This window comes from Mobula birostris, chromosome 3 (genome assembly GCF_030028105.1).
Source record: "Mobula birostris isolate sMobBir1 chromosome 3, sMobBir1.hap1, whole genome shotgun sequence".
Taxonomy (NCBI): Eukaryota; Metazoa; Chordata; class Chondrichthyes; order Myliobatiformes; family Myliobatidae; genus Mobula; species Mobula birostris.
Window position 1 is genome coordinate 116,122,759 of NC_092372.1, and position 14,978 is coordinate 116,137,736.

Here is a 14,978-nt window from a genome sequence, read left to right on the forward strand (position 1 = left end):
CAGGGAGATCTATTGGGGTTGTAGACTGTTACAGAGACAAGGTAGTTGATAGGGTCTGGAAGGGGTTACAGAGATGGGGTGGTCTATAGTGATTGTTGGGGGTTACAGAGACAGGTAGGTCTGTAGGGCTTGGAAGAGTTACAGAAATAGGGGAGTCTGTAGAGACAGGAGGGGTTTACAAAGACAGGAAAATATGTAGGGGTTGGAGTGTGTTCCTCTGAGAATGAGTTTCATGGGGTTTGGAGGCTGTTACTGATAGGGAAGTCTATTGAGGATGGAGGGTTTACAGAGACAGGGCAGTCTAAAGGTGTTGGATAGGGTTGTAGAGGTAGGGGGTCTCTCAGGTGTGGAGACTGTTGCAGAGACAGGGTGAGGGGTTTGTAGAAAAAGGGAGGTCTCTAGTGGTTGGAGGGGTTTCAGAGACAGGGAGCCCTATAGGGGTTGTAGTGTCACATACCTTGTGACGCGTTGAAGAACCAGCAGAAATGGAAAACACCTTGGAGTCTGGTATTACTGTTAACTAATGCTATTTATTAGTAACTACGCAATACAGTAATATAACTTCAGATATATCAAACAGGTTAGCAATGATTTTATCTAAGTGTGGAGATATAAAAACCAAGCTTTTTCAAGCCTAGTGGTTAAATGGATACAGTCTTACGGTGATGGGTAAAGGGAATCAGTTCAGTTCGTGGTATTCAGTTGAGTGGTGATGGAGAGAGAGAGAGGTGTTGCGGTTGTCCGAGTAAGCCGATGCCATCAATTCTTCCCGTTGTCCTCCGAAACTTACAAGTTAGCCAAACTTGACCAACTTAAGAGCACCGTCTTCAGGTGATAGTCTGCCAACTCAGGCAAAAGTTAGACACACTGGTAGACGCCACAGTGTCGCTCTTTCACGTACTAATAATCACAGATCGATCCCTCACAATCAATCCTCAGTCCCACTCATGGGCACCTGAACAGGATAGTGCTAACTTCACCACACCTTAGTGTGTCTGCGTGTCCTGTGAAACAGGCAACTATGCTGGTTTAAATACTGTTGTGCTGAACACCAGCTGTGCATCAAGTAGCTCCTCCCTTCTCTCTCTGTAGGAACTCAGAAGCTGGCAGTGTCCTTGCAGAAATCCCAAACAAACTGTAAGCAGTCTTCTCCTCTCTCAATAACAAGTTGTTTGTGCTGTACAGCTGCACGCACACTCTCTCTCTTTAAAAGCACAGTCCATAATGAATAACTCAGGATATCGTCACAGTAGACTGTTAGAGAGAGAGGTAGGTCTATAGGGGTCTGGAGGGAGTTTCAGAGACACAGATGTCCATTGGGGTTCCAGACTGTTGCAGAGACTGGGAGTGCAATAGGGTTGGAGGGGTTTAAGAGACAGGAAGGTGTGTTGGGATTGCAGGCTGTTACAGAGGGAAGGAGATCGATAGGGTCTGGAGGGGATGAGAGAGACAGGGAGGTCTATTGGAGTTCTAGACTTCTAGAGATGGAGCTCTATAGGGCTTGGAGGAGGGTTAAAGAGACAGGGAGCTGTCTGGGGTGAGGAGACTGTCCCAGACACAGGGAGGTCTATTGGAGTTCTAGACTTCTAGAGATGGAGCTCTATAGGGCTTGGAGGAGGGTTAAAGAGACAGGGAGCTGTCTGGGGTGAGGAGACTGTCCCAGACACAGGGAAGTCTATAGAGGTTGGAGGGTGTTACTGAGACAGGAAGGTCTGCAGGGTTTGGAGTGGTGTAATAGTGACAGGGAAGTCTATCGGGATTGGATGGAGTTACACAAACAAGACGGTCTAGAGGTGTTGGAGGGGGTTACAGAGACAGGAACGTCTATCAGGTCTGGAGACTGTTACAGAGATAGGGAGGTCAAAAGGGGTTGGAGGGGTTACAGAGACAGGGAGCCCTATAGGGGTTGTAGGGGGTTCCCTTCTGCACCGGGCATCAGTGACCTTCAGTGGGCACCAGTGATTAGGCCTGGGCCTTCCTTCTTCGCTTTCTGTATTAGGGGTTGGTATTGGGATTGGTTTGGTATTGTCCGTGTACCGAGATACTGTGAAAAGCTTGCCTTGCATACTGTTCATGCAGATTACTCAATGCATTGAGATAGAACAATGTCAAGCAACAGAATGCAGAATAAATGCAACAGAATCAGATAAAGTGCAGTGTCGGTAAACAATGAAATGCAAGATCATAATGAATTAGATTGTGGGTTCAAGAGTCCATCTAGGTACAGGCTTTTTTGCTCATGATGTTGTTTTGACCTTTTAAAGTACTCTATAGTCGCTGATTATTCCTACAGGGAAGGGGTGTGGATTTGATGCTGTTGTTGCTGTGCTTATCTGTAGGGGAGGGGTGAGGAATTTGGGGTCTGCAAGTTTTGTTTCTTTCCTCTATTTCTCTATTCAGGATATTTAAAGCAGCAGGTGCGTAAACAGGGTCCGGAGGATCATCAGGGTCGCCAGCCTTCCCAAGCACAAATTGTTTCAGCTGCTTCTGTCTGGCAGACAGTACCGCAGCATTAAGGCCAGGAACAACAGGCTCTTTGTCTTGACGAAGGGTTTTGGCCCAAAACGTCGACTGCATCTCTTCCTAGAGATGCTGCCTGGCCTGCTGCGTTCACCAGCAACTTTTATGTGTGTTGCTTGAAATTCCAGCATCTGCAGATTTCCTCATGTTTGTGTGCCTATCTTAGAGTTTCTTAATTGTCCCTACTGTATCTGCCAACAGTTTTGCACAATGGGGTAGGAGCTGTCCTTGACCCTGCTGGGAATGCCTTCAGGCTTTCGAGTTTTCTGCCAGATGGGAGAGGTGATGAGAGAGAATGTCTGAGATGGGTGGGGTCTTTGACAATGGTGACTGCAGAGGGAAGTATAGACAGAGAGCATGGAGGGGAGGCTGGTTTCTGTGATATGCTAAGCTCAGTCCAGAACACTACAGTTTATGTTGGTCACATGCAAGATTATATTAAGGTTGATTGTGAAATAAAGAGTCCATCATATTGTACAGGAAGCTGTTCAATAGTCTGATAACAGCAGGAAAGAAGCTGTCTTTGAGTCTGGTGTAGGATGTGTTTTAAGGCTTTTGTATCTTCCGCCCAGTGGGAGAGGGGAGAAGAGGAAATACCTGGGGTGGGAAGTATGCAGACGTTTTTACCGAGGCAGTGGGATGTGCATACAGGGTCTTTGTGGGGAGGGGGTTTTCCAGGATGTGCTGAGCTGTGTCCACAACTTACTTCATTTTCTTACAGTCACGTGCAAGATCATAATGAGGTCGATTCTGAGGTACAGGTCACTACCCTGGGAGACTATTTAATATCCTGAAAACTGCGAAGTCCCTTACAGAGTCCAAGATCTGTGCATCTCTCTGAGGGGTGTTTGGAAATCCAGCTGTATTCCCTTGAGACAGTTAGGAAGTGCCATTTCTGAATGATGAACCTCTGCAAACCCTCTGCGCTGTTGGTGCTTGGCCTGTCAGTTGGCAAGGCTGCCCTTGCCTTCAGCTGGTGGGCCCATAGGAGGTATGCCAAGAACGGTCCCCTAGCTGAGGCAGCTGAATCCAGAGCAGACACGGCCCAGCAGAACGCTGAGAATGCAGAACCAGAAGACTCGAGATGCTCTGGTCTATCGGTCAAAATCAAGACAGGGGATATGAAGGCTGGCAGCTCAGATCCCAGGGAGACAGAATCAGATGATGAAATTGGCAATCTATGTGAAGAGAATGAAAATGAGCATAAATCAATAGGTGCAGAAGAACTTGTGTGGAACGACAAAGCGAGGCCAGGGTGTGGGTCAGGTGATGCCACAAAGGTGCTAGTGAACGAGGGAAGAACACCATTGAGCAAAAGAATGAACATGGTGGATAGAAGTCCAACAGTTAAGTAAAGGAAGTCCATTGGGCTGAGATCGGCTGGGGATGGAAAGAAGAATTCAAGATGCAAGAGTGGTCAGCCAAGAGGAGGTCGGAACGTCAACAGAGATGTGAACGAGGGAGACGTAGAGGCAAGGGAGGGGTTTTCACAGTTTGGAAATCGGTGTCCAAAGGCATGACAGTAGAATCAAGAAAATGGGAAGAGGAGTCTTTTGGTATCATCAGGAGCTCAGAAGTCTCGAATCCAAATTCTTTTAAAGAAATTGAAGGTAAAAATGCTTTTTATATAAACTACACACAGTGGCCACCTGTACCTAATAAATTGGCCAATGAATGCACGGTCTTGGATTTCTGCTGTAACCCATTCATTTCAAGATTTGATGTGTTGTGCTTTTGGAGACACTTTAACCACGGTGGTAACAAGTGCTTATCTATGTTACCGGTGCCTTCCTGTCAGCTTAAACTAGTCTGGACATTTTTGTCTGACCTCTCTCATTAACAAGGTGTTTTTGTACACATGACTACTGCTCACTTGATTTGCTGAAGTTTGAATGCAAGTCTTTACAAGTCAGTGGGAGAGTCAGTACACAATATGATAAAAGAATACCTTGCACACCTATTCTCAGAATTTTCAACTAAACATATTTGTTCTTTCTTCATAATATAAAATAATATTCCCATTCAATAAACTATTTTAACTCTTTAAAAAAAATTGAACACATTTATAACTAAGTTGAACAGATTTCAACCCTGTCACACATGTGAGCTCGAGTTTAACGTTTAGGAGTTTGGATAGTCGGGTATGGAGGGCTATGGTCCCCATACAGGTCGATGTGATCAGGCAGTTTAATGATATCAGCACAGATGAGATAGGCTGAAGGGCCTGGTTCTCTCCCACACATTTTTACGACTCTGCAACATTATCAGTTTCTGAGACACTCGAACCACTCCATCTGGTAACAACAATCATTCTGTGGTCAAAGTCACTTAGACCATTCTGATGTGTGGTCTGAACAACAACTGAACCTCCTGATCACGTCTGCATGCTTTTGTGCATTGAGTTACTGCCACATAAACAGCTGTTGTACAAATACTTTCTTTTGCTACCTCTCTCTTGCAAGCATCTGTAGCAGAACTAATAACACAATAAAAACCAAAGATAAACTACGCACAAAGACTGACAAGCATCCAATCTGCAAAATAAGACAAACTGTGCAAATACAACGTAGAATAGTACAGCACATTACAGGCCCTTTGGCCCACAATGTTGTGTTGACCCTCCAACCCTGCCTCCCATATAACTCCCCACCTTAAATTCCTCCATATACCTGTCTAGTACTGTCTTAAACTTCACTAGTGTATCTGCCTCCACCACTGACTCAGGCAGTGCATTCCACGCACCAACCACTCTCTTGAGTAAAAAACCTTCCTCTAATATCCCCCTTGAACTTCCCACCCCTTACCTTAAAGCCATATCCTCTTGTATTGAGCAGTGGTGCCCTGGGGAAGAGGCGCTGGCTATCCACTCTATCTATTCCTCTTAATATCTTGTACACCTCTATCATGTCTCCTCTCATCCTCCTTCTCTCCAAAGAGTAAAACCCTAGCTCCCTTAATCTCTGATCATAATCCATACTCTCTAAACCAGGCAGCATCTGGGTAAATCTCCTCTGTACCCTTTCCAATGCTTCCACGTCCTTCCTCTAGTGAGGCGACCAGAACTGGATACAGTACTCCCAAGTGTGGCCTAACCAGAGTTTTATAGAGCTGCATCATTACATTGTGACTCTTAAACTCAATCCCTCGACTTACGAAAGCTAATACCTCATAAGCTTTCTTAACTACCCTACCTACCTGTGAGGTAACTTTCAGGGATTTGTGGACATGTACCCCAGATCCCTCTGCTCCTCCACACTACCAAGTATCCTGCCATTCACTTTGTATTCTGCCTTGGAGTTTGCCCTTCCAAAGTGTACCACCTCACACTTCTCTGGGTTGAACTCCATCTGCCACTTCTCAGCCCACTTCTGCATCCTATCAATGTCTCTCTGCAATCTTCGTCATTCCTGTACACTATCTACAACACCACCAAACTTTGTGTCATCTGCAAACTTGCCAACCCACCCTTCTAACCCCACATCCAGGTCGTTAATAAAATTCACGAAAAGTAGAGGTCCCAGAACAGATCCTTGTGGGACACCACTATTCACAACCCTCCAATCTGAATGTGCTCCCTCCACTACCACCCTCTGCCTTCTACAGGCAAGCCAATTCTGAATCCACCTGGCCAAACTTCCCTGGATCCCATGCCTTCTGACTTTCTGAGTAAGCCTACTGTGTGGAACCTTGTCAAATGCCTTCCTAAAATCCATGTAGATCACATCCACTGCACTACCCTCATCTAGATGCCTGGTCACCTCCTCAAAGAACTCTATCAGGCTTGTTAGATACAATCTGCCCTTCACAAAGCCATGCTGACTGTCCCTGATCAGACCATGATTCTCTAGATATCCATAGATCCTATCTCTAAGAATCTTTTCCGACAGCTTTCCCATCACAGACATAAGGCTCACTGGTCTATAATTACCCGGACTATCCCTACTACCTTTTTTTGAACAAGGGGACAACATTCACCTCCCTCCAATCCTCTGGTACCATTCCCGTGGACAACGAGGACATAAAGATCTCAGCCAGAGGCTCAGCAATCTCTTCTCTCGCCTCGTGGAGCAGCCTGGGGAATATTCCGTCAGGCCCCAGGGACTTATCCGTCCTAATGTATTTTAACAACTCCAATACCTCCTCTCCCTTAATATCAGCAAGCTCCAGAACATCAACCTCACTCATATTGTCCTCACCGTCATCAAGTTCCCTCTCAATGGTGAATACCGAAGAGAAGTATTCATTGAGGACTTAGCTCACTTCTACAGTCTCCAGGCACATCTTCCCACCTTTATCTCTAATCGGTCCTACCTTCACTCCTGTCATTCTTTTGCTCTTCACATAATTGAAGAATGCCTTGGGGTTTTCCTTTACCCTACTCGCCAAGGCCTTCTCAGCACCTTCTTAAGCTCCTTTCTTGCTTCTCTATATTCCTCAATAGACCCATCTTATCCTTGCTTCCCAAACCTCACGTATGCTGCCTTCTTCCACCTGACTAGATTTTCCATCTCACTTGTCATCTGTGGTTCCTTCACCCTACCATTCTTTATCTTCCTCACCAGGACAAATTTATCCCTAACATCCTGCAAGAGATCTCTGAACATCGATCACATGTCCATAGTACATTTCCCTTCAAAAACTCATCCCAATTCACACCTGCAAGTTCTAGCCTTAAAGGCTCATAATTTGCCCTTCCCCAATTTAAAAATTTTCCTGTCCTCTCTGATTCTAACCTTTTCCATGATAATGCTATAGGCCAGGGAGTGGTGGTCACTGTCTCCCAGATGCTCACCCACTGAGAGATCTATGACCTGACCCGGTTCGTTACTTAGTACTAGATCTGGTATGGTCGGCCTGTCCACATACTGTGACAGGAATCCATCCTGGACACACTTAACAAACTCTGCCCCATCTAAACCCTTGGAACTAATCAGGTGCCAATCAATATTAGGGAAGTTAAAGTCACCCATGATAACAACCCTGTTATTTTTGCACCTTTTCCAAAATCTACCTCCCAATCTGCTCCTCTGTATCTCTGCTGCTACCAGGGGGCCTATAGGATGCTCCCAATAGATGGGACATGATAATGGCAATATCCCAACATGATAATGACAAATAAGTAAGGAAGTAAATAATTTTGAGGACATGACAATTTAAAGAAAGTGAGTTTGAAAGTGAGTTCAAAGGATGTGTTCAGTGATCAGTTCAGTATTAAGGTGAGTGAAGTTACACATACTTGTTCAGGAGCCTGATGGATGAAAGGTAATAACTTTTCCTGAACTTGGTGTGGGAAATGAGGTTTCTGTACCTCCTACCCGATGGCAGTGGTGAGAAGAGATTATGGCCTGGATTGTGGAAGCTCTTGGTAATGGATGCTGCTTCCCTGTAGTAGGGCTTGTTGATGTGCACAACAGTGAGTGACAAAGCTTTTCCTGTCGTGGACTGGGATGTATTTCCACTTTTTACAGTTTTTTCCATTGTTGGGCATTGGTGTTTCCATACCAGGCCGTTATGCAACCTGTTAGGATACTCTCCACTGTGCAATTCTCGAAATTTGTCAACGTTTTGAATGGCATGCCAAATCTGCCCAAACTTCTAAGAAAGTAAAGACACTGCTGTGCCTTCTTTAAATTGGCATGCATGTACTTGCCCCAGGACAAATCCTGTGAAATTATAATACCAAGGAATTTAAAGTTATTGACTGTCACCACCTCCGAGTCCCCCAGGTTTCTTCCTCCTGTAGTCAAAAAAACAGCTCTTTGGTTTGGCTGAGTGAGAAGTTGTTATTGTGGCACACTTCATCTACGTTTTCAGTCTCCCGCCTACATGCTGATTTGTCACCAGCTTTGATTCAGTCAACAACAGTGGTGTTGTCAGCTAACTAGAATATGGCATTGGAGTTGTCCTTAGCCCCACAGACATGAGTATAAAGTGAGTAGAGCAGGGGATTAAACACAGTGTCTTGTGGTGCACCTGTCTTGATGATGATGGTGGAAGAGATGTTGTTGCCAGTCTGAACTGATTGAGGTCTACAAGTGAAGAAATTGAGGACTTATTTGCACAAGGAGGTATTGATGCCTAGGTGTTGGAATTTATTCATTACTTTTGATGTGAAAGTAGTGTTGAATATTGAGCTACAGTCAATGTAATCCTGCTGTGTGTAGTGTATCTTCTCTGTCCAGATGTTCCAGGGCTGAGTGAAGAGCCAATGAAAAAGCATCAGCTGTGACCTGTTGTGATGTTAGGCAGATTGGAGTGAATAAAAATCAGTCCTCAAACAGGATATGTTTCAACACCAGTGGATGTAAGTGCTACTGGATGATAATCACTGAGGCAGGTTACCTCGTTCTTCTACGGCACCAGTATGACTGATACCTACTTGAAGCAAGTTTTGATACCTCAGACTGCCAGAGCAAAAGGTTAAAGATGACAGTAAGTACTCCAGCCAATTGATCAGTACAAATCTCTAGTATTCAGCCACACACACCGTCTGGGCTGGATGCTTTCTGTGGGTTCACCCTCCTGAAGGATGCTCTCACGTCAGCCTAAGACTGAAGTCATGGGGGTCATAAGGGACAGAGAGAGTTGGTGAAGTTGCCTTCATGTTCTTTCAGCACAGCAAGCATTAAAGACATTAAGTTGATCCGGGAGTGAAATTTTGTTTCACATATATCGCTTGATATTAGAGTAGATTTAAAGTTGAGCACAACATTGTGGGCCAAAGGGCCTGTACTGTGCTATTGTGTTCTATCTCATTTTGCAATTTCCTGCCTTGTCCTGCACATTAACACTCTTCCCTCCTCTAGGGATCTGTCCCCTGCTTTCCCAACTCCCCATCACTTACTCCTACTTCACTGTCTAATTCCCCCCTCCATCCCTTCCTTTTTCCCTTCACTGCCACCCCATACTCCTCTTCCCTCCCAGCATGACTCTAACTGATGTGTCTCACCTGTTTTCCTCACAAGGATTCCTGGAGGATCCAGACATCAAAGCCATGCTCAGGGGAGCCACCTGCAGAAGATGAAATCTTGCCTGTGGGAGAAGTCCCGCTTTTTCAAGCACCTGCATGATAATGAGATGGTGTGGCACAACTCATGAAAGATCTTCAGGAAGGCCACTGACCAAATCTTTGAGCACTGTGCAAGTCTTGGAAGGATGGTGGGACAAGAGAGTGTTTAAAGAAAGATGACAAAAATATTTGTCCAAGGGGCCAACAATGCCGGTGATTAGACCTTGATTCATGGTATGAATTGAATTGAATTGACTTTGTTTCTAAGATCACGTACATGAGGAGTAAAATCTTCACATTATGTCTCCATCTAAATGTACAATGTGCAATCACAGTAATTTATAATAAATAGAACAGTCAATGTAATATAGAGTACACTCAAGTCAGCCTGAGTTCATCAGTCTGATGGCCTGGTGGAAGAATTTGTTCCGGAGGCTGTTGGTCCTGTCTTTCATGCTGCGGTACCATTTCCTGGATGGTAGCAGCTGGAATAGACGGTGATGACTTGGGTCCCAATGATCCTATGGGCCCTTTTTACACACATGTTCTGAATCATGGGAAGTTAACAACGACAGATGTGCTGGGCTGTCCGCACCACTCTCTGCAGAGTCCTGCAATTGAGAGAAGTACATTTCCTATACCAGGCAGTGATGCAGCCAGTCAGGACACTCTCAATTGTTTCCCTATAGAAAGTTCTTAGGATTTGGGGTCTAAACCAAACAACTTCAACGGTCTGAGGTGTAAGAGGCGGTGTTGTGCCTTTTTCACCACACAGCCGGTATGTACAGACCACGTGAGGTCCTCAGTGTTGTTTACGGCGAGGAACTTGAAGCTGTTTACCCTGTCAACCCTAGATCCATTGATGTCAATAGGGTAAACAGCTTCAAGTTCCTCGCCATTAACAGTTCCAGCCCGTCTCCATTCTTCCTGTAGTCCACAGCCAGCTCTTTTGTTTTAGTGATGTTGAGGGAGAGGTTGTTTTCTGGACACTACTGTGTCAGGGTGATGACTTCTCTGTAGGCTGCCTCATTATTATTTGAGATAAGGCCAGTCAATATAGTGTTGTCAGCAAACTTAATTAGCAGATTGGAGCTGTGGGTGGCGGTACAGTCATGGGTATACAGAGTGAAGGATCCTGATCCCCCGGGTCTGTCTTGGGACTGCTTCATTTTATGTTGTATGTCAGTGACAGAACTGATGATTTGTTGCAAAGTGTGCAGATAATACAAAGATTGGTGGAGGGGCAGGCAGTTTTGAGAAAGTAGAGAGGCTACAGAAGGAATTAGACAGATTGGGAGAATGGCCAAAGAAGTGACTGCTGAATAGGATTAGGCAGTTTAAATAGCTCGGCATGGACTAGATGGGCTGAAGGGCATTTATCTATGTTGCTCTTCTCTAAATAGATTTTATTTCCTGGAATAAGATGTCTTCAATGGTGGGGAGTGTTTTTACCATGATGCAGTTGACCCCTCCATACCAGACAGTGACAAAACCAGTTTGAATGTGCTGTAGAAATTTGCTGGAGTCTTAGGTGACATCCCAGATCTCAATATCCTAATGAAATTTAGCCACTGGTGCGCCTTCTTTCTGATTGCATCAATATGTTGGTGCATATTGAGAGATGTTCACACCCAGGAATTTGAAACTGTTCATTCATAACACTGCTGAACCCAAGATGAGGACTGGTGTGTGTTCCCTTGACTTCCCCTTCCTGAACCCCATCACTTTCTGTTCTTACTGATAATGAAGGTTGCTCAATGAACTGTGGCAGGATAACCTGAGTGTCCGTGACCTTTACCTTCCAGGGTGTAAATGTCAAGCTGTCCAAGCAGCTGCCCGACCTGCTCATCTACAGCAAGAATGTCCACTTCAACAGATTTGAAGATGCCATGAACAGCAAGGTCTTCATGAGATACCTTGTGGAAAACAAGTTCAATAAACTGGTTCAGGATTCGGGTAAGTGGAGACTGGAAATATATCAAAGTTCAAAGATTTCACTCCGTCAACTTAAAAAGCTGTTCCGTAACGTTTCCCAGAAAAAGCCCAGTAACTACAGAGCAGTCTGTCTGAATTTGAGAGTTGGGAAAGTTCTAGACATGGAGATATAGAAACATAGAAAATAGGTGCAGGAGTAGGCCATTCGGCCCTTCGAGCCTGCACCGCCATTTATTATGATCATGGCTGATCATCCAACTCAGAACCCCGCCCCAGCCTTCCCTCCATACCCCCTGACCCCCGTAGCCACAAGGGCCATATCTAACTCCCTCTTAAATATAGCCAATGAACTGGCCTCAACTGTTTCCTGTGGCAGAGAATTCCACAGATTCACCACTCTCTGTGTGAAGAAGTTTTTCCTAATCTCGGTCCTAAAAGGCTTCCCCTCTATCCTCAAACTGTGGCCCCTCGTTCTGGACTTCCCCAACATCGGGAACAATCTTCCTGCATCTAGCCTGTCCAATCCCTTTAGGATCTTATACTTTTCAATCAGATCCCCCTCAATCTTCTAAATTCCAACGAGTACAAGCCCAGTTCATCCAGTCTTTCTTCATATGAAAGTCCTGCCATCCCAGGAATCAATCTGGTGAACCTTCTTTGTACTCCCTCTATGGCAAGAATGTCTTTCCTCAGATTAGGGGACCAAAGCTGCACACAATACTCCAGGTGTGGTCTCACCAAGACCTTGTACAACTGCAGTAGTACCTCCCTGCTCCTGTACTCGAATCCTCTCACTATAAATGCCAGCATACCATTCGCCTTTTTCACCGCCTGCTGTACCTGCATGCCCACTTTCAATGACTGGTGTATAATGACACCCAGGTCTCGTTGCACCTCCCCTTTTCCTAATCGGCCACCATTCGGATAATAATCTGTTTTCCTATTTTTGCCACCAAAGTGGATAATTTCACATTTATCCACATTAAATTTCATCTGCCATGAATTTGCCCACTCACCCAACCTATCCAAGTCACTCTGCATCCTCATAGCATACTCCTCACAGCTAACACTGCCACCCAGCTTCGTGTCATCCGCAAACTTGGAGATGCTGCATTTAATTCCCTCATCGAAGTCATTAATATATATTGTAAACAACTGGGGCCCCAGCACTGAGCAAGTGATGGGAGTACACTGGTGCAAATTTGTTAAAGTCAAACATTACAGTGAAGTAAGAGCAAAGTTTGATGAGGGAAATATAGTTTATAAAGGTGAAGTGACAGGTGAGTCAAGTCAAAGTCAATTGATTACCAAAGTACATACAGTAAATGGCCACCATGTAAAACCTTCAGGCTCATTTTCTTGCAAGCATTTACAGGAAAAGAAAGAAATACAATAGAATTTACAAAATACGATGCTTTAACAAAGACTGACAAGCCATGTGCAAAAGAAGACAAACTGTGGAGAGTGGGTGAAGACAGACAGGCCATTGGATGAAGCCATAGAAATCTGACAGTAGTAACAGGTATTTCTCTAACTGGACATCTGTAACAAGTGGTGTACCGCAGGGTCAAGAGCTGAGGCCCTTGTTGCCTGTAACGTAGGTGGTTGATTCCTAGGTTTGCAGAGAACACAGATGTTGGTAGAATTGTAGATAGCAAAGAAGGTCACCCAAGGATACAGAGGGACATAGTCATAGTCATACTTTATTGATCCCGAGGGAAATTGTTTTTTGTTACAGTTGCACCATAAATAATTAAATAGTAATATGTAAATTATGCCAGGAAATAAGTCCAGGACCAGCCTATTGGCTCAGGGTGTCTGATCCTCCAAGGGAGGAGTTGTAAAGTTTGATGGCCACAGGCAGGAATGACTTCCTATGACGCTCAGTGTTGCGTCTCGGTGGAATGAGTCTCTGGCTGAATGTACTCCTGTGCCCAACCAGTACATTATGTAGTGGATGGGAGACATTGTCCAAGATGGCATGCAACTTAGACAGCATCCTCTTTTCAGACACCACCGTGAGAGAGTCCAGTTCCATCCCCACAACATCACTGGCCTTGCGAATGAGCTTGTTGATTCTGTTGGTGTCTGCTACCCTGAGCCTGCTGCCCCAGCACACAACAGCAAACATGATAGCGCTGGCCACCACAGACTCATAGAACATCCTCAGCATCGTCCGACAGATGTTTAAGGATCTCAGTCTCCTCAGGGAACAGAGACAGCTCTGACCCTTCTTGTTGACAGCCTCAGTGTTCTTTGACCAGTCCAGTTTATTGTCAATTCGTATCCCCAGGTATTTGCAATCCTCCACCATGTCCACACTGACCCCCTGGATGGAAACAGGGGTCACCGGTACCTTAGCTCTCCTCAGGTCTACCACCAGCTCCTTAGTCTTTTTCACATTAAACTGCAGATAATTCTGCTCACACCATGTGACAAAGTTTCCTACCGTAGCCCTGTACTCAGCCTCATCTCCCCTGCTGATGCATCCAATTGTGGCAGAGTCATCAGAAAACTTCTGAAGATGACAAGACTCTGTGCAGTAGTTGAAGTCCGAGGTGTAAATGGTGAAGAGAAAGGGAGACAGGACAGTCCCCTTTGGAGCCCCTCTGTCGAACATAGATCAGCTGGAGAGTATGCAGAGCACTGGGAGCATTTAATGGCTCTAGGCCTGTTCTCACTGGAGTTCAGAAGAATGAGGGATCTCATGGAAACCCATCAAATATTGAAAAGCTTTGAGAGACTGGATGTTTCCGACAGTGGGAGAGTCTAGGACCAGAGAGCACAGCCTCAGAACAGAATAGTCCCTTTAGGACAGAGATGTAAAGAAATTTCTTCAGCCAGAGGGTGATGAATCTATGGAATTCATTGCCAAAAATGTCTGCAGAGGATAATCATTTGGTATATTTTAAGCAGAGGTTGATAGGTTCTCAATTAATAAAGACGTCAGAAGTTACAAAGAGAAAACAGGTGAATGGGATTTGGAAGAGTAATGAATCAACCATGAATGAATGTTGGAGCAGGCTCGATGGGCTGAATGGCCTAATTCTGCTCCCATACAGTGCGGTCATGTGTTCTGTCCCTGCAGCAGGCCTTGAAGTCTTGGGTTGGCAAGGGAACTGGCTCAAAATGCTGGTGAGCTCAGCAGATCAGGAAGCATCAGTGAAGGCAGTAAACAGTCAAGGCTTTAGGATCACTCATGCCTGAAAGGTCTGTGGGTAGATAAGTCACCTGGACCAGATGGTGTACACCCCAGGGTTCTGAAAGAGGTGGCTGTGGAGAGTGTGGAGGCATTAGAAAACTATTTTCTATGTTTCTATATTAGTAATAATCTTCAAAGAATCACTAGATTCTGGAATGGTTACGGAAGACTGGAAAATTGCAGTCTCTTTACTTGCTGATATTCAGAGCAGAGGTGATATTGAAATAAGTTATTAAATATTTTCTCATTTTCTCCCTCCTCTCTATTAAACACACACACGTACACCCTCTCCTTTCATTCCTTTTCCCCTTC

At 45.0% G+C, this 14,978-nt stretch overlaps 1 protein-coding gene across 1 annotated transcript in view; it reads left to right on the top strand.

The window, feature by feature from the left end:
- Positions 1 to 4,073: 4,073 nt before the first annotated feature.
- LOC140194684 (1-phosphatidylinositol 4,5-bisphosphate phosphodiesterase delta-4-like) overlaps positions 4,074 to 14,978 on the top strand; it is a 29,299-nt gene continuing 18,394 nt past the window's right edge. The window contains exons 1-3 of the mRNA XM_072251940.1: positions 4,074 to 4,130; positions 9,486 to 9,763; positions 11,335 to 11,485. The gene's annotated coding sequence lies outside the window, so the exon portion shown is untranslated. The remainder of the gene's footprint in view (positions 4,131 to 9,485; positions 9,764 to 11,334; positions 11,486 to 14,978) is intronic.